At 40.5% G+C, this 18,668-nt stretch overlaps 1 long non-coding RNA gene across 7 annotated transcripts in view; it reads right to left on the bottom strand.

Moving 5' to 3' along the window:
• Positions 1–939: 939 nt before the first annotated feature.
• The window catches only part of LOC108449228, a 320,210-nt gene continuing 302,481 nt past the window's right edge, over positions 940–18,668 (bottom strand). For all 7 annotated transcript variants that reach the window (XR_001865356.1, XR_001865358.1, XR_001865353.1 and 4 more), the window contains 3 exons: positions 12,431–12,621; positions 11,010–11,163; positions 940–9,754 (listed from right to left, as the gene is read on the bottom strand). This is a non-coding gene — a long non-coding RNA (uncharacterized LOC108449228). The remainder of the gene's footprint in view (positions 9,755–11,009; positions 11,164–12,430; positions 12,622–18,668) is intronic.

Here is an 18,668-nt window from a genome sequence, read left to right as displayed (position 1 = left end):
AGCAGGGATTGGTGGGGAAGAGAAGAGGGCAGTGTCTGGGTCACTCAAAGTGTGGGGGCATTAGATCTAAACTGTCCATGTGATAGAGCAATTAGATATGCTATTCAGTAGCTGCAAAGAGACTTTTCTGTGATTGTCATGCTTTTCTCTGCTCCCTGATACTTCAGAGGGAGAGAGGGCAAAGCTACCTCCTCTCATCCATGCACCCTTTTCCTGGTATTAGGGACCCCCAAATGGGGCTATCCTCACCAGCGGGAGAAGAAGATGGGGTCCAGCTCTCTTTGTCATGCAGGATGGTGAAGTTTCCTCTGACTTTCAACTGTGCCTAATATGGGCAACCCTGCTCTGTCACTAGCTTGCAGAAGGTGGGGCTTTTGCCTTCATGTGTTCCTGTAATACACTCAGTACCCTGCAGCACAGTGACGCACAATCCAAGAAAGGGCAGCCTTCATGCATTTGGTGAAATTAATGCTACTCTACAAAAAAAGTCCCCTTTCTCAGGTTGTGGGTATTCTTGACATTTCTTTAAAGCAAACTGCAGTGCACGCTGAACAATGTTCAGAGTCCTGCTGAGGCTTCAGTAACTTAATTATGCTTTATTCTTTCTAACCCACCCACATACACGCTTTACCAATTTAAACTTTTTTATAGATCCTCCTAAAGTATTTTCTGCTGTGCTTTGCTCTTAACATCACACTTGTTTTTCTCACTCCAGTCCTTACTCAAGTACAGGGTGCCTTCTTATGCCTGTGTAATGTTGTGCAAGATGGTTTCCATACCTTAGTGTGGAGCAGAGCTAAAAGGAAGAAGGAAGGAGAAATAAAAGAACTTTACCTTGTACCACACCTCCGTCTGGCTCTTCTGCATAAAATACACAACACTGATTTAGGAGCTTTGCTTCTTGCATGCCAATAAATTACTGGGAGCAGACATAACAAATGCAAATGGAATCATACTTTAATGAAAACTGAAGTGCTTATAACTTAAGGAAATTGTTACAAAGCAAAAACAAGGTTAATTGTACAATCAGGTCCAGGCATACCCTCCTGCAAGTGTAAAGACTAGGTTTTGCTTACTGATCAAGTTCATATTCTCTGTGTTGGACACAGTGACTAATTACATATACTAATTTAATTAAGCAATAAATAAGCATATTTCAATTGGAACATCAAAAGAGTCATACCTTTCAAATCAGGGATAATTAGAATCATTTTGAGACCTATTATTTTCAGCTGTTATACAATAGCTGATTCCGACGGGATCTGTATCACTGAAAGCCTGTCCAATGTTTTGCAAGACAGCGATCAGATCCATGCTAAGCTAATACATCCATTCATCTTGGAGAGCTTCTTCCCCAGATAAAATTATCATTTGCATTTAAGTAGTATAACAAATCCCTCATCAACTCAAAAACTTATTCCCTAGAATAGCACTGAATTTCAGGACTAACAGCAAAACTTGGAGACTCAAAAATAAAATTATTGACTTGTGTAGTTGATAATTACCACCACCTTCCATAAGATTCTTGTGCTGAGTTGAGCTGATTATAAAATAAAAGAAATGGGTTTCCTAGAAAAATGGAAAAGCTGTCTTAAAGAAAGATGCTTTTCAGATCTAAAATACAAGTGTTGAATTCTATTTTTGAATTGAAATCATAAACTAATCAGATTTACATCAGAAAGAGCAATATACAAAATGCATGAAGTTTTTCTATTAAGGAAAATTATTTCTGGCAGTTGCACCACTTGAGATAAGGGGCAATGGAGACATGAGCAAATGTCTTGGCATCACTTGGTGTGAGCTTGGAGCTCTGCCTAGCCACATTTCTAGAAGACTCAAAGCTCATCTGGCACCCTGTTTAATCTTTAGCTAACACATACATTGGGGCTCAGACTTCCCCTTTGTATTATGATGTGACCAAAACTAATGACTGCTTCACTTCAGTGTGGCATAGAAAGTGGAGAATATTTAGGAAGTTATACCCACAGGCAGAGTAATGAACATATCTTCACTGGAACTCATAGCAAGATGCTTATTTAGGCTGGTCCTAATAGTGCAGTAGGAAATCAGAGTCTTCTAACAGCTTGGGCACAATAAATAAAGCACAATCCATGTTCTCTCCACCTGCAGGCTTAACAGCATGGTACAAACCCCCCATTTTCATTAGAGTTTACTGTATGCTGAGCTGAAGAACATGACAGTAGATTCTGTTGGAGGTAGGCATTGAATGGAAGATATGAATGTCCATTTCTGGTTATGGTTGTGGGTTTATGGAAATCTGAAGTCCACCCAGGACCGCACTGGGATGTGAGGAAGTCAAGCCTCAGAATTAGCTTTATGATACTGGATGGAATAATTTTTTCATACAAAGGGAAAGAAGATTGTTTTAGAAATGACATTAGTCTATTCTCTCCAAAACAGGAAAGACTTGCCTCAGGCAACTGAAGGAAGCAGCAATTGCCATTTTTATTCCTTCTTTTCCCCAAGGGGACATAAAGCAATGAGTCAACTTTGATTCTCCCCTCAGTCCCACTGTCAGAGAGGCTGCCAAGTATATATTGGGTTCCCAGGGGCAAAAGGCCTTCAAGCAGATATTTGTGATACTTATCCCTGTGGCTAGTGCTGAAAATTAAAGACACATGACGTTCAAACCCACAACAACAAGCATAGGTTTCCAAAGACAACCAGCTGCTTCACAGGAACTGCCAGAGCAAACAATTAGCAATTCAGCAAGGATATTCACACGGCCTGCTTTCTCCAGGACAGCTTGGAATTCTCTGCCATGAGGAGAGATAACTTTGATATTTAAGAAAAATTATAAGAGTGATTATTCATCACTGCCTTTGTCCAGCTGGGGAGGTATGGCTAAGTGTCTTTTTGAAAGAAAAAATAGATGAAGCTTCCTCAGTCATCAGTTCATGAAACATACATTGCCTGACTACCAAACATGACTTACACTCCAAATGGGAAATTATTGTTAAAGGCAAGCTGTTCAGGAGGTTAACCATCACTATCAAAACTGAGGGGACCTGACATGATACGCTTTTATCAAATGGTTTTATAAATGAAAGTGAGAGGGATGGACACAAGTGGCCAAATTCAGCCTCTTCCTGCTAAGCTTCATGTGGGTGCAGAGACTGCTTTGCTGGTGTTGTCTAGCATGCATAACACCCCCACCAATGTACTCAAATTAAGAGAGGCAGACTGGAGTCAGCTGTGTTCAGGAGAATCACTCCTGAGGTAAGACTGAATACATAAAGCAAACCACCTCCTATGCTAGCTTGTGAAAGGACTCCAAAATTGACATAACTAGAATTCCCAAGAGTACAGTATTTCTTCTGTATATCATCTTTTCATCTTCCAATGCACTTGAATATACTGTGCTTCTTACAGGGAATATCACTTCTCAAACTTTATCTCAGCACTTGATAGTTATTGACTAAAACCTACAAAATTGAAATAACCATAGAGTTCAACAAATGCACAGTTCTTCACATATGTCGATACCTTGGCAGAAATTGTAGAAAATGTCACAGAAACAAGAACAAAATTATTTGTTGGTCATAGCTCCAAAATCCCATAAAACGTGTTGCCAGAGAAACACCATTCAGGCTGAAAAAGATGAAGATTTCTAAAATGCAGTACTTAAAAAGGCTAACAACAAATTAATTTGGTACCAGCTGCATAATCAGATGCTCAAAATCATATCAAATTTTTCACTATGGATGGCAAAGATTCAGGACATGAACCTTGTCTAAACTTCATCAAACTCTTGACCTAGGACAGTGACCAAATCTTGTGAGGGCATGACTTTCTACACAGTTTCTAAACTCCCTGGTTCCATCTGGGTTTAACACTCTCAGGAAAACAATCCTCTCTGCAAAGCAGTTAAATGCTGCTTGTTATTTCACTGAGTGCTATCTTATCACCCAAGTTGTACTGAGTGCTCTACTGTCAGTTTCAGAAATCTGTCTAGTCCTTGGAAATGAAAAGTCTATCTCAGATCTTACCAGAATATTATCACAGGGACCTAAATGCAATTAAGAAGAGTGTGTGTCACCAGAGGTTCAGCAAAACCAGCTTTTTAATTTATAGTTATTTAAGTGTTGTTGGTTTCAAAAATCATCCAAGAAGTGAGTGCAATGGTATTTGCATTCCTTCAACAGAGCTAAAATATTAATCAAATATGCTATGGGAGAGAAAGAGAGGAAAAATATAAAGGAAAGGGGGGGGGGAAGTGAAATTGTATCTGTATTAACCTATTACTAATTATGAATTTTATAGATACAGCTAGATGAATAAAGATGAAAAGAAGTTGGAGAAAAATACATTATCACACAAGAACAGACATGACTGAGGAGCTGATCTTCAAGCTTTTCCCAGATCATTTTAAATGATCTCACATGAACTGCCCACAAGTGAAACCAGCAACTTCACCTCCATTCAGTGCATACTTGAGCCAGGCTTTTACTGAGGCTGTTCTGATTTCTGATCAGAATCTTTTTTTGCTTTGCCCTTCTGCTAATAACATTTGGTACACTGCTGAGCTGGTCTTTGAAAAATATGGGTATTAAATTACTAATGAGAGAGGAATGAACAGTTCAACTGAACTACATAGATGCTTGAAAACCAAAAATTCTTCATAGGGGTTAGTGAGAAGGTATTATTTCTTAAGTTAGTATCTTCAAGATAGTATTTCTTAAGATGAACTTTCTTAAATAGATTTTTTGGCAATTTTTAAAACTCAGCATAATACCAAATAGGTTATATTTTCTGTTCTAGAGTAGCACCTTCTGAGAAAGTGTGGAAAAACACCTAACATTTTGTAAGGGATCTTTCCTGAGTTGTGCAGGTAGAGCTATAAGTAAGTGCTGTATTTGTGAGCAGGCAGAGAATGATGGTTTCCAGTAAAGATTCCAAAAGCATTAAATTCACTTTAAGAAAACTTCTGAAACTTGGACTCTTCCTGTGAATATATGCTACATATCTCAAAAACATAAAACCAAAGAACTCAATCAAAAGCACAAAACCAACAGTAAAAAGCCATTCAGCCGGAGGAAGACTGTAAAGAGGATCTGTTTCTAGAAAATGAAAACCAGCTTTGCACTCTTTCTCTGCATGCTGAAGCATGCATTTTGGGTGCCTAGGTCTGAATGCACTGCATTCTGGCAACATGGCAAGAAGCCAGTAAGATAAAACATGCCGTGAGGTCATATTTCATAAATCAGAACTTTCCCAAAGAGTACCGGTAATACAACAGATCTAGAAATTAGTAAAAAATATCAGCAGTTATCATCTTTAAAAGTTCAGCTTATCTTTAAATCTATTTACCATCATCTAATGTTAAATGAAATTCATAAAAGTTATGAGTGGAACAGATAAAACAGTACTGAAGAACTGGACTGGATAATTAACCTGTTTAGGGACCTGGATGACTAATGCATTAGCTCTAAATGCAAATATAAAGGGATATAATTCTGCTGGAACAACAATCTGGAACAACCCTTCTGAGGCCCCTGGAAATTCTGAGAGGTCAGAGGAATATAGCAGAGCTCAAAATCCATCCAAAATCACTGTAATGCCATAATTCCTTCCTAAACTACATGAGAATATATGTATTTACAGGCACAGAAATGGCAAGATTACAGAGAGAAATTCATAAAAGGAAGAAATTCTTTCAAAGAAAAAAAACCCCACAGATATTCCAGCTCGAATGCTTTGGAGTTTTAAATAATAGCAACTAACCATTTTTTCATTTTCTTTCAAACTACAGTCAACAAGCAGGTTGTGCTCTTAAATTATATCTGCATGCAATACTCACAGGCTGTAAACAATGAAACTTAATTAAAGGTTTGAAAAATGCCTGGTGAAATACTTATGATTAAATTAATTCATCTGTAGATTGGGGCAGTAAATTTGCAAGGGTTGTAAAAGTACCTAGTTTATAACGTGGATCAAAGTATTTGCCATGTAAAATGAGAAAAAGGCCAGCAGAAAACTGACAGAATTTATTTATGGTATCCACTTTTCCATGACACTAAATGCTGCTTCTGTGCACTGAGCCATCAGTAATCTCAATTCTTTTTCCTGTAAGTACTATATTGCTGGTTAAACCAATTTGTCCTTTCAGGGTTATTGTACTTTAATTTGCTTTGTGCTTTACACTTCCTCTGCAAGTTGCAGTTTAACAGATTTTTATGAAGATGCTACTACATTAGAAGAAAAATATTGTTATGTCTTCATAGTAAAGCTCTTGAGCCAAAGACCTTCAATCTCCTGTTGGCTATTAAAATTCCCAGTTTCTGTACTGCTTCGGAGCACTGCAATGATATTTCAGTGTCACCATAAATAAATGTTCCTTTGTGAAAAATAATTAGTCAAGTCAACGATTTTTGATTTTTTATTTAATCATCACTGTCACTGCAGAGCCTGAAATACATAAGGAAGTAGTAAAAATAACGATAGCAGCATCTACCCATAGTGCTCTGAAAACAGCTCTTTAGCTTCTGTGCAAACAGCTTGTGGTGTGATGCAAAAGAAATACTTCATGCCCCATTCCCTGCAAGGGACTTTGAGAAACCTGGTCTGGTTGAGGGTGTCCTTGCCTGCGGCAGGGGGGGTTGGAACAAGATGATCTTTAAGGTCCCTTCCAACAGAAATCATTCTGTGATTCTGTGTTTCTATGAACTGTAGCTTTAACTTGACATACACTACCTGCACAAGACTGCCGCAAGCTCACAAAATTCACTTTAAAGATAACACCAGGCTGTGAGATACCACACCTGAATTACCTATTGCTTTCACAGCTTAGCAACCATTTGGTATGACCACTTGTACAAGCTGCTGCTGATTCTTAGACTTGCCAACAGATCCCTATTCTGGATGAGAGAGAGAGACTGTCCTGTTTAACACACCTTTAAAAGGCTGTGATTTTCACCTGTTTTGCCACTATACAAGCATTAATTGTGCTTAATTCCATGTGTGCTTGCACCCAGCCTGGGGACCCAGAGATAACAGGGTAACATTCATTTGCCTGCATGGTTCCTAACTTGGCATATGGGAAGGGCTGTGTGTAAAACAGGGACTACAATCTAGATTTCACTGTACCTTTCGCTATTAGCCAGACACCTCCTTCTCTTCCTATTTGTATTAATTGTACACAGAAAACTTGTTTTCTTCAAAGAAAAATCAAGGACCTCACTTCCCTGTTCATGCAGCAAACTACCCAGCTAGTCTTGAGCCTCCTCCACATTTCTGTCTTTGGCTCTGTAGTTAGATACTTATTGGAGTCTAAATGCTCACAAAAGATGGAAAATTTTGTCTTGAAACTGGCAGAGCTATTCTAATTTCTCCATTGGTTGTGCAGAAAAAAATACTCTGGGTGTTGCACAAAAGCTCAGTTGCTCTTTTAGATGGACTTCCTCTCTTTTCTTGGTCATTTGCATTAACTATATGGAGCAGTACTGAGCGAGTGAATGAGGGAGATGGAGGAAAACAGTTTGAAATTAATTAAGGCTTAAAATCACATTAGAGATGATTTTCTGGATGTGGATTCTGTTCTGTCCCTCTCCAGCCAGGATTCATTCTCCTGTAGTGGTCCAGCAGCCATTGGCATGGACTATCTGCTCCAGTGGTATTCCCCCAGCTGAGGTGCCCAGTGCCCCCAGGCCAGCTGCAGAAAAGAGTTAAACTCTGTGGGAATCTGAGCATTTTTGCAATGGTCCGAGGATCCTCACAGACTGGGTGAAGGCAGCACCTCCTCTCCTGCAATGGCAATGGATTCTGAAGCTGCTCAGAGAAGGAAAGGATCAAAAGTGTTCATCTAGGCTACCCCAGAAAGAAAGGGACTAGATTGTGAAGATTACAGTCCCTCTCAAATTTTTAAATCAGATTGGATGTCAGCATATTCCTAGGACATGGGACACTTTTGCAGACAATATGTATTGAAAGTGCTCTCTTGCTGAAGCTTGAAGAACTTGAGGGTAGGTACTTAAAAAAACAACACACAAATGTCAAAGCAAGTAGATCAAACCTGAAATAAGAAAGAAAAGAACAAGCAGTGTGAGTTTCTTTGGATCTGGTCAAAGCTGTAGGCTGCTTTACTGTTATCTGAATGGGATCAGATATTGTTGGTATAGCAATATGCAAAAATCAGGTTGTTATACATGCACACAATCTCTTTTATCAGCTAGTACTTTACAGTAGTACAAATCACCATTTCCCCTCTATGACCTTTCTTAAACAGTCAGCAATCTAAAAGAGGAACACAAGGAATTTACAGTAGATGGAGAAATAAAGAAGATTCATGCAAATGCTCATTCCCATGTTAAATAGAAGGGCACCACAGAGATGATACAGTTGCAACTCTTCTTTGGTACTGTGACCTTCCTTGAGGAAATACATTTTTTTTTTCAAAAATAAATCCAACTGTAAGTGTCCTGGGATATCCAGAAGTGAAGCAAACTTCTGACTTGAAAAGGTCAGAAATGAAAATCTGTCAGTCACTGCTGTTACCTAACAATATCAGAGCTACTCTCTCATTTTTGTCTCTCTAATAAACCACTGGAGGACCAGGCAAAAGAGCTATGATGAAGGCACTTGGCAAAGTCACTTACAAACTAGAGCAAAAGCCAAAGTTAGGTGTAATCCTGTGGACAAGGGCTCCCTCTGTGCCCAGACACTCCCAGTCACAGGACAGGAACAGCGTGCCACAGTGAAAGGTGCCAACAGTGGGAGGAAACACATAAAACAAATTAGCCCTCCCCCCTTTCCACCAGTAAATCCATCTGGTAACAGCTGTTACCTATTCAGTTTATACAATCTCTTCTCCAAAATCTTTGATGTCCAGAAGACTGGAAAATCTAATTGTGTCTTGGGAAAGAGGATAACAAAAATATTGAGAAAGTAATAAAAACACAAGCAATTCTCTTATTGCAATGCTTGCTGAGAAAGAAAGTTCTTCAGATCTGGTTAGTTAGCAAACTCCTTTATAAATCAGTCATGAATGAAGGAAATTTACTATTCATGGCTACAGAAATAAAATTTAGAAAAAGGACTTGCTTCTTTCAGCAATCTTGAGAACAATGGTATATTTTCATTTGCTTTCCTAAGGACAAATACAAAATGAGAGCATTGAGGCTTCCTCTGGAAGCCTGCAGTTTACAGCCAAGGCACAGTTCACCCCATTAGCCCAAGGACTTGACTTGCCATTACATCAGCCGTAGTGGAATGACAGTCGTGCAATGAAGATGGTAATCAGCTAAAAAAGTAAATGACGATATCTTTGGTTCTACTACATGGCCAAACCGGCCAGGAACACCACACTCTGGGAGGTCTGTGGTCAGGCACCAAACGTGGAGCAGCTTGGCTTCTACCTGCCATGCCAGGGCTTCCCAGCTGGAGAGGTGGCATCCCCAGGGAGGCACAGCAAGCCCAACCCCTGCTGGGAATGACATAACTGCCCTCTTTGGCTGCTGAAAGCATCTCTTTGGGATGTGCTACCCATGACATATGCCCCACAGTAGTTAAATGAGGAATGAGAGTCCTCGTGTCCCTTTTGCCCCAGACAAGAAGTTGCAGCATTGCGCAAACCCGCCCCGCTTGGGGCGTGCCAGCAGGATGTGGTGTGCTGCTGCTGCTCCCGCTGGGTCCAGTGGGCTGCCCAGGGCTGTGCTCAGCCAGGGCTTGGCCAGTTGAGTGGGAAACAAATGGCAGCACCTTCTGGGAAACAGGGAGGGGGCCAGTCTCCAGGCACCTGTTGAAACAAGATTATGAGATTTAGGTTGGGAATGCCAATGCGCTTTTCCTGCACGAATCGTGCTGGCACAGCTGCGGTACCTAGCAGAGATTGCAAAACTTCACACAGAGTGGAGCACTCTGGCTGCTGTACCATCAGGATAGTGATTATACCAGAACAGATATGCAATGTGAGAGAGAGAACATGAATCTTAAATATGAATTCTAAATCTCTCCCCGCAGCACAATCCCATTCACCTTCAGCTCCTGTGCACACAAATCTCCCCAAGAGGCACCTTGGTTACACATCAGATAATACCTTCAGAGACTATTTCTTTTTCTGTTTGGAGATTGCTTAGTATTAACTTTCATCAGCTTATTTTTGTTTTAAATAACTGCAAAATGTCTCTGTTTTTGAGGGAGAGGAAGGTAGAAGGACGTGGGAGAGAGCCCTGCCAAAATGCAAAATGTTTCAAAGACAGACTTACACAGCTTGTGAAACTTGTGTGAGACTGCTCTCTATAACTTGTACCACATTCTGCCTCCTTCACCCTCTGACACATAGCAAGAAAACTGGATTCAAAATGAGATTGCACCATGGTGAATTCATTCCTTGAATTGCATCGTAAGTTTCAGCAATACACAGCGTGGGAACACGTCGATTAGCTCTCACTTTGAAGAAATTGGATTTGCAAAGGTCAGCAGTGGCTCGGCCCATTTCTCAGCAGATCTTTGGCTTGCTTTTCATCCCGGGACTAGCAGGGAGGAGGTCAGAGAGGAATGACAAAAAGAGCGAGCTTTTTGAAGAGAGCCCAAAGAATCTGACTGTGCTCCCAGCAGTTTAGAGGTTTCTTTTGCTCAAAGCTAATAAAAAGGTAGATTTTAAACCAAATTTACGGGAATAATTTTCTGGGTTTGCTTTACATATTAAACAATTAATTGTTTTGGTATAAACTAAGAAATGCTTTCCAATGTAACTTTTGGTCTGGCAAGAGCTGTCTGAAGCTAATCTGCAGAAAAGCCTGCTTGCCCTCCCCCATCCCTCCCACGTTTTGTGCAAAAGGGTTCAGCCAGCCTGGAAAAGAGGTGGAAAGAGGCAAAGCTCAGCCCTCAGTGGAAGTGTGAAATCCAGGGAGTTTGTGCTCTGTATTTCTCCTCTGAAACACGTTTCCCAGTTGTTTAGTTTGCTCCTGTGCCAGCGCACTGAGACAGAGGTAGTTTCATTACCCTTTTGAGCCGGAAAATTCACAGAATATTTTGGCCACTCTCTGCACCTTATTAACATAAACTAGACTTTCCTCCTGCTGCTGGCAGGGCAGGATGCTGGGAGTGTGTGATCAAGGCATTCCAGCGGCTGTCACCGACGTTCTCCCTAGGCTGGCGGTGAAGGATTCCTCCTGGATCCTGAACAGGGGTTTGCTGTGGCCACTTACACCGGAAAGCCACAAAAGAGGGAAGGAGGTGGGGAGAAAAAAGAGAGCAGGTTAGAAAGGAATCCAAAAATACCAGCAAGCCTGAGTTCCTTCACCTGTAAATATTAAACATTTCTTGCAGAAATACAGAACACACAGACTTAAACATATCTCCTAGAAAACTGGAAATAATGGACTCATCTTCTTTGTTAGTGTGGTTTTTTGGCAGCTCACTTTCTCTGGCTTTAAAGCCTTGTGAAGTCTTGCAATTTGGGGAAAGACTAGGCAGAATAGCTCCAGCTGCTGTTGCAGATCTCCTCAAACTGTAAACATTTGCTTTTCCCTAGGTCTTCCAGCAAGCAACATGGCAGCATGCTGACATAAGAATATGATTTAGAAAGTATCCAAATCATAGAAGGCCAAATCTTGATGCTCTTTTGGTTCTTGTTAAGTAGCCAGTACTAATCCAGGTGAATTTTTCTCGTCATTAACTGAGCAATACTACTGCCCTTTGCCCTTACTAATTTGACTCGGAAAACTCCCTTCTGAGTCTGTCCCAGGAATTCCCAGAGGTCTGGCTGCTGCAGAAGGTGCCATCAGGAATACAGCAGAAACACTGGTCGAGGGGAGGGATTTACAGCATGTGCAAAAGAGATGTAGGACAGAGTGTTTTAGGGAGATGAAGATGAAAAGGGAGTGGTTATTACCAAACTGACAGAGAAGTGATGTTTCTGTGACCTAAGAGGAAGTAATAAATGCTGGATTTGGGCTTTTAGTGAAGAAATGGCTTGTTCACCTGTTACCTCATAGCTGCATCAGACTTCCACCAATATCTGACCACCACCACTAAAGAGTGAGTCTATGGAGGGCTTGTTAACAGCTCTGCCAAGGAGGTTGTGCCAGCTCCTCTCAACAAGTGGTGTTACCACAGATCCCAGCAGACCCTGGAATTTCTCATTACCTCACCAGCAACTCTTTAGAAGTGCCTTTACTTTCCAGTTACAGAGATGGAAGCAAGTAGGGGATCTGAGTAAGGTTCTGCAGCTAAGGGGATCTCTCTTCAGAAATAGCACTTTGTGCTAAATATGAGATCCCATCTAGGGGTTTTGTTACAGCATCCTTTCTAGGAATATAATTTTTAATTTGATAGATTTCCACAATATTTGACCTGAAGAAGATTGTGATTTATGGACACATACCTCATTTGCAAATTTTCATCTGAGTACAGGTAAACTTATACCTAACCTGGAGAGCTTAGGCATTAGAACATGTATCTGGATTACCTGTTCACAGCTGTTCATGGTCAGCCATCAAATCCCAGATCCAGCTTCTTTTCTCTATTTAGCATCCTCTTGTCTCTGTTTTCATTTGATCACTCTTTTATGTGTGATGTTTTTATCAACACTTGCTTCAGCATCCTTCAGTGGAGAAAGACGTCCTTGTCGCACCTTTCACATATGTATAAGCTTCGTAACTGAGAACACAAAGTACTGGGTTTAGCTCTCTTTTTTTCAAAAAAACAAACCAAAGAAAGTCAGGAGGTTAAACAACTACAGTTGAGGGTACCTTGCTGAGCTGCAATAAAAAATACAAAAGATTGGTCTGAACACATATTTTTTTATTAAAAGAGAATGAACATAAATTACAGCTGCTGACCATGTAGTCATTCTTTTTATGAGGTGTTTCCCTATACCCATATATGATTTCCACGTATAAATTCCCTGTTGGACTGAAAACTCCTCACATGAAACTGGTGTTTTTCTTAATAAATTGTCTGCAGAATCAGTATTCCATCTTGGATGTAAAAAGTTCATTAGGGGAAAAAAGCATCCCAGTGTCCTGGTGGAAAGCAATACCAGACACTGTTCAAGCTAAAAAAAGATCTGCCTGCAGATTGTGTAGCTTTTTTTCTCTGCTTTTCTACTTAATTATTTTCCATAATTTAATAAAATCTAATATAACATAGCATACTGTAATGGTGCCTGCAGTAACAGCCACTTAGTCCAGAGCAGAAAAAAGCAATTCTGTTCCATTGAGGGTTTCAGCATTTTGAGTTTTGTTTCCTATAAAACTTGAAGAAGGGCCCCTAGCTCTGACAGAGTGTGAGCACAGAAACCCTGAAATCTTCTGCTCTGAAAGAGCTTGTTTTATGGAATGCCCTCAAACCATGCAGCGTGGAAGCCTGGAAACTGCTCCAGGTCAGCTCACTGAGGTCTTCTCACCAGAGAAAATCACTTCAACAAGAATCAGATGTTCCATATGGGGTGCTCAGTTGTAAATCTGAGAAAGCACTAAAAATACAAAATTGTAAAAAAATGTCCCTAGAGCGCACATGAAAATCCACACTGATGATTAGCGTTGTTACTCCATGCAGAAGAGAGGCAATGCTGAACTAAACCGGATGGCCATGTATTCAGGGTCATCTGCTGCTGCTCTTACTCTGGAAGTGCAGCTGTCTCCTCGTGAAACCAGCGAGTTCAGTGGAGACCGGGTGAAGAATGTGCTCCTAAGAGATTCCCCCTTCCTGAGAAAAACGCTTGGTTTGACAAGCGGCTGGATGTGCGTCAGAACGTGACAGAAGGGGCACGTTTTTAGCAACACTTCACTGAACCAGTGCAGCAGAGTGTGGGCCCCAAAAGCACAGTTGCTTTCATTCCCATAATTTACTTTCATCTGTCTTTTTCCAAACCTTCCCTAATTAAGCTTAATTGCCATGCAGTCACACATTAGTGCAACGTTCTGTCCACTTATGGACCACCCATAAAATCCTTCATAGCATTAATCCCGGAAAGTGGTAGACTGCTTGTTTTGTTTTGTTTTCTAATATGCATAAGTGCCTATAATGCACAGCAATGGCTTTTTGGAACTGATACTTGACTCTGATTATCACGAAAAGATTCTTACTTTATGTCAGAAAATCAGAGAGGTCAGAAGGGTGTTTGTGTTTTGGGAAAAACAAGCATTTGTGATGATCTGGAATCCAAGACCTTTGGTGCAGAACTCAAACACGCAGATTCCCACCTCTTTGATATATTTAACTCCTTCTTAGGACAGTTATGGGTTAGACCATAACAATTTGAGTACCTTTCACCTTTGTGAGTAAGTCAGGTTCTCTGCATCGCTTAAGTCTTCAGTGAGAGACTCCCAAAGAGCAGCAATTCCATGACCTCACACAACCCTGCAAACTATCTTCTTTAAAGATGGACAGAGGTCTCGCCTGGAGGAGGCCTCTAAATAGTTTGTAGGAGCTGGACCCTAACAGAGTATTTAGAAATGTTAAAACAAAGTAACAACAAAGAATTGCAGGGAAATTGGCTGAAATATTCTTCCAAGCAGCTGATTATTCTTTAGAATTGCAGTTTATCTGAGTGCAATAACTCCCATAATGTAGAAGTCAAGAAGACCCTTGAATATCTAGGATGCTGAAGCAACAGCAGCAAGTACCAGGTACATCAGAAGAGTATTGGGTGGGCTAAAAATTCTCACAACTAGGACAACAAACCTAAAAGATAAGAATGAAGTAGTGTTAGATAATAAAACTTCTGTAGCAAACAGACAACACCATAACTTATAGCAGAGAGATGTAACATGAGGGAATTTCAGCCTCACTCAACTTTGGTGAGTGACTCAGGGAGTCAGAGATCACACCATATGACTAAAAACTTAATTTACCATTTGCATTGACATGGTTTCTGTGCACTGGCAGAAAATGCCAGTTTTTTTGCCACTGCTAGAAATACTTTTCTTAGTCCAGAAATGATAAAAAGAAAGAGAAAAGGAAGAACAAAATTTAGGTCCAAGTGAATATTTCTAAATTATTGGTAAGTGATTCAGTTACATCTAGTCCTTTCCAAAGCTTTCAAGCTTTGTAGGATGTATATATTGGAAAGGGAAAAATGAAAGGAGAAATACCAAGAACTCTCTAACCAGCAAGGACTTGTTGCACATGTAACTTATTAGCTAAATTTGTCCAACATACACAGTGCTTGAGAAATGCACATTCTGTGAAAAAAGTAGGGTTCTTACATTATGCCTGTGAGACAAAAGTAAAATAGAGAACAGGAGATACATAAATTATTGTCTGTGAGTCCAGAGGCAAGTTCTGATAATGATTTAATATTTTAATGTCAGGGAAAATAATTCTTTTGAGTCACACCTTTATGAATTTCTAAACTGAGCAAAAAAAATCCCCCCTACTTATCACTTAATTGATTACTATAAAAATGAAAATATATAACTTTTGTTTAATAAAAGCTAGAAAATTTCAAATGACGCAAAATTTCTTCAAAGCTTCTTTCTTAAAAGCCACACACACAAACCTTCATTGTTATCTAAGTTGATACTATCTTTGTCTCTTATTTACAGCCCAGCCCTAGCATTCTTTCTGGGTGGCAACAGCACAAGGCACACTCATGGGCAAACTGAAGTGACAAGCAAGCAAGGAAAACAGAGGAACGAAAATGAAAAGTGTGTACTTGCTCTGCCAGCTCTGCTGCAGGGTACTGAGGGTATTATAGCTGCATTGAGTTAGTCCTACAATTAATTGGCCATTATAGAAAAATCTGACAATTATTAAAGAGAACAACCCAACTCAGAAATGCTGGGATAAATTAACATGTTGCAATCCTACTGATATCACCAGCATGATTCTCAAGGAGAAATTGGTGTTGTTTCTTTGTTTTTTTCAAGTAGGAGTCATTCCTTCAATTGCAAATTCTCTTTCAAATGTTAACACATTTGGATGGCATAAATGTAGCAATCCTGGAGGGTACCCCACAGGGGGGGCAGGCTGGTTTGATACAGGGCTTCTGCACTTCAGGTCCTCGGTGTCTCGGGTGCAGCCTAATCCAAGGGGTATAAGACGCAGGGTTAGGATATGTTTGTTGTGGAATAAGGCAGTCTGGAACATCTTTGTGAGTATTTACTCAGAGAAAACAGGGTGCCACCTCAGTGATTGTTTCTATGCATCTTTCTACTTGCTTTCCAAAATAAGCAAAGCATCCAATCTCTAAAAATACTGACTACTAAAAAGTACACAGTTCCTTAGGGAAACAAGGTTTCAACATAATTGTGTCATATGAATGTTTGCCTGTCATCTGTTTGCTCTTTCCCCCCCAGTTTTGACTCCATTTTACAGAAGGGCAGAGGTCTCAGCGAGTCAAGTTCTGACAAGTCCCGTGCAAATTGGGGGCAGCTGATGGCTGCACGCACAGCAGCGCTCCCCTGGCCACGCACTCAGTGCTCCCTGCCAGGCACTGCAGGCATGAAGGACAGGCAGGCCTGACAGTGGACAAGCAGGAGCAGTGGGGCAGGAGAGACAGAAATCCATAGGAAATGGGTCCTCTTTAGCTTGGCTGCCTGTGGGCCAACTTGTTAACTGATTTATACAATAATTTTCCTCTCGGTTCTTGAGTTCTACTGAAAATGATCTTTCTCGCCAGTGATGCTTTCCAGGAACAGACTGAAGTGCTTGCTTCAAAACTCCTGACAGTATCCTTTATTTGCTGAACAAGGGGGCACAGCAAACAATCTTTTTCTTATGTTTTGCTTTAACCTCGCTGATGCCTTTTCAGTGAACTATGAGCCAAATTCCTTATTTCACTGCTTTAACAAGTGTGTAGATACTGACATCTCCAATCCCACTTTCCCAGGTCAAGATCATGTTTCATTAGAGACCAACTGAGCCTGCAGAACTCTATTTTCTCGTAAATGCTGGTCTCACTGATCTTAGTGGGAGAGCATGTGTGGGCTGGGGGCTTGGTACCTACCTGTGTATCTGCATACTTATATTTAATTCAGAGATGCAGCTACTCTCATGGTTTTAATTCTGTCCAATAGAATGCAATATCAAATACAGAGCCTGTTCCTATAGACTCAGTTTGAATGTGGCTAATCAAATGAAGTCCGTCAGTACTCCTGAGAGTAACAGAAATCCAGAGACACCAACAAATCATGATTAAAAGTGCAGGAAGGCTCATTGGGGAACGACTGCATCTTTCCTACTTTGTTTTGCTTAATAAATATTTAATTTCTGCTACAGGCAGAAATAAGAATAAGTTGAGGTTTAAAGAAAGCATTTGTTCTAATGAAAGTATTTTGCTTGCTAATAGTATTACCACCAAGTGAATAAAAAAAGAGCTGTGAACTCCATTGATTTTAAAAAAACCCCAGAACTATTCAGAAAACCAAATATATACTTAGGGTCCTAGGCAACAAACATGAGATGCACCCTAGGATAGTAACACACATTCATGAGTCTATACAGTGATACCATTTCATGGCTTGCCTGGATGAAATTAATTAATTAAGTTTGTATTGTCCACATCCAGTCCCTGTGATCTAAATACAGGCAAACCTGGGAAATCTAGTCCAGAAAAAAAGCAGCACCTTTCCACCTGGGAGGAAATAACAAATTCTCTCATCACTCAGTGAGTGCGTGGGGTAGTTTGAATACCCGTGGTACAGACAGCAGGCAGGAATAAGGCTTCTCACTTCCCACCCTTGCACCCTCCCCAGCAGTGATGGAAGCCCAGAGCCCACCTCTGCACTCTGCCAATTTATGGCATCCAGGTAAGCAAAAAATTACTTGTGTGAATTGGTTAACTGTCAATGCTTCTCACAACATCTTTGGATTCACACTATGGCTGTGATGCAAATGTTCGGTTTAGAGTAATGGTGCCTCACCGTCAGTAACTGACATTCTGCATCATCTTTCCAAAACTAAAGGTTTTGAAAGATGACCTCAAAACTAAAGTTTGTAATAGCAGAGAGAGGATTTCTGCCACTGCTTGTGCTCAAGCAGCCAGGAAGAGTTACACTCACTGAAGGCAAACTCTAGCTGATGAAGTCTATTTGCTTCCCGTGTTTCCTAAAGAGCTGAGATCAAGAAATAATTCCTATCTTCTAATAATATGAAAAAAAATTGATGTGCTGCTAGTTTGGGAAAATATAAACTTTGATGACCTATTTCTGATTCTGTTTCAGAACTGCTGGAATGGTTTGCCTGCTGTCCTCGTTGTAATGGTTTGTGCCACTGCCCAGGAAAAATCTACTGCAGCAGTGAACTTATCCATGATGAAAATTCCACATGAGTAACACTCAGGAATATTAGAACCAGCCTGTATGCATATGCAGTTAGAATTAAAAATTTTAAAAAACAAAAATAATAAAAAAATACCCCAGTAACTCTTAATAAGCATAGGAGTGTCACCAGTCTAGAAGAGTGTAACTTTCATATCTAAATATATCTGTATCTCTGTATAAATATTCATCTGAAGAATTTTATCTGCCTCGAGAATGTAAAAAAAAAAAATATTCAAACAGCAATTCTTTGGTCTTGAACAGTTAAAAATAGCCCAGAATCCAGAACGACACCAAAAACAACAGTTCTTTGTGCTGAAGCCATTGCCCAACTTGCCAGCGCTGGTGCTGCCGGTGCTCCTTGCTGTAAGTGCGGCAAAGGGCAGCCGCAGCCCCAGCCCGTTTCCGCTCCCGGGGCGCCCGGGAGGGGCGGAGGGGGGG

The sequence above is a fragment of the Corvus brachyrhynchos genome, unplaced genomic scaffold, assembly GCF_000691975.1.
Source record: "Corvus brachyrhynchos isolate BGI_N302 unplaced genomic scaffold, ASM69197v1 scaffold258, whole genome shotgun sequence".
NCBI classification, from domain to species: domain Eukaryota; kingdom Metazoa; phylum Chordata; class Aves; order Passeriformes; family Corvidae; genus Corvus; species Corvus brachyrhynchos.
Note: the sequence above shows the minus strand (reverse complement) of the source record. Positions and strands in the feature narration are given on the sequence as shown.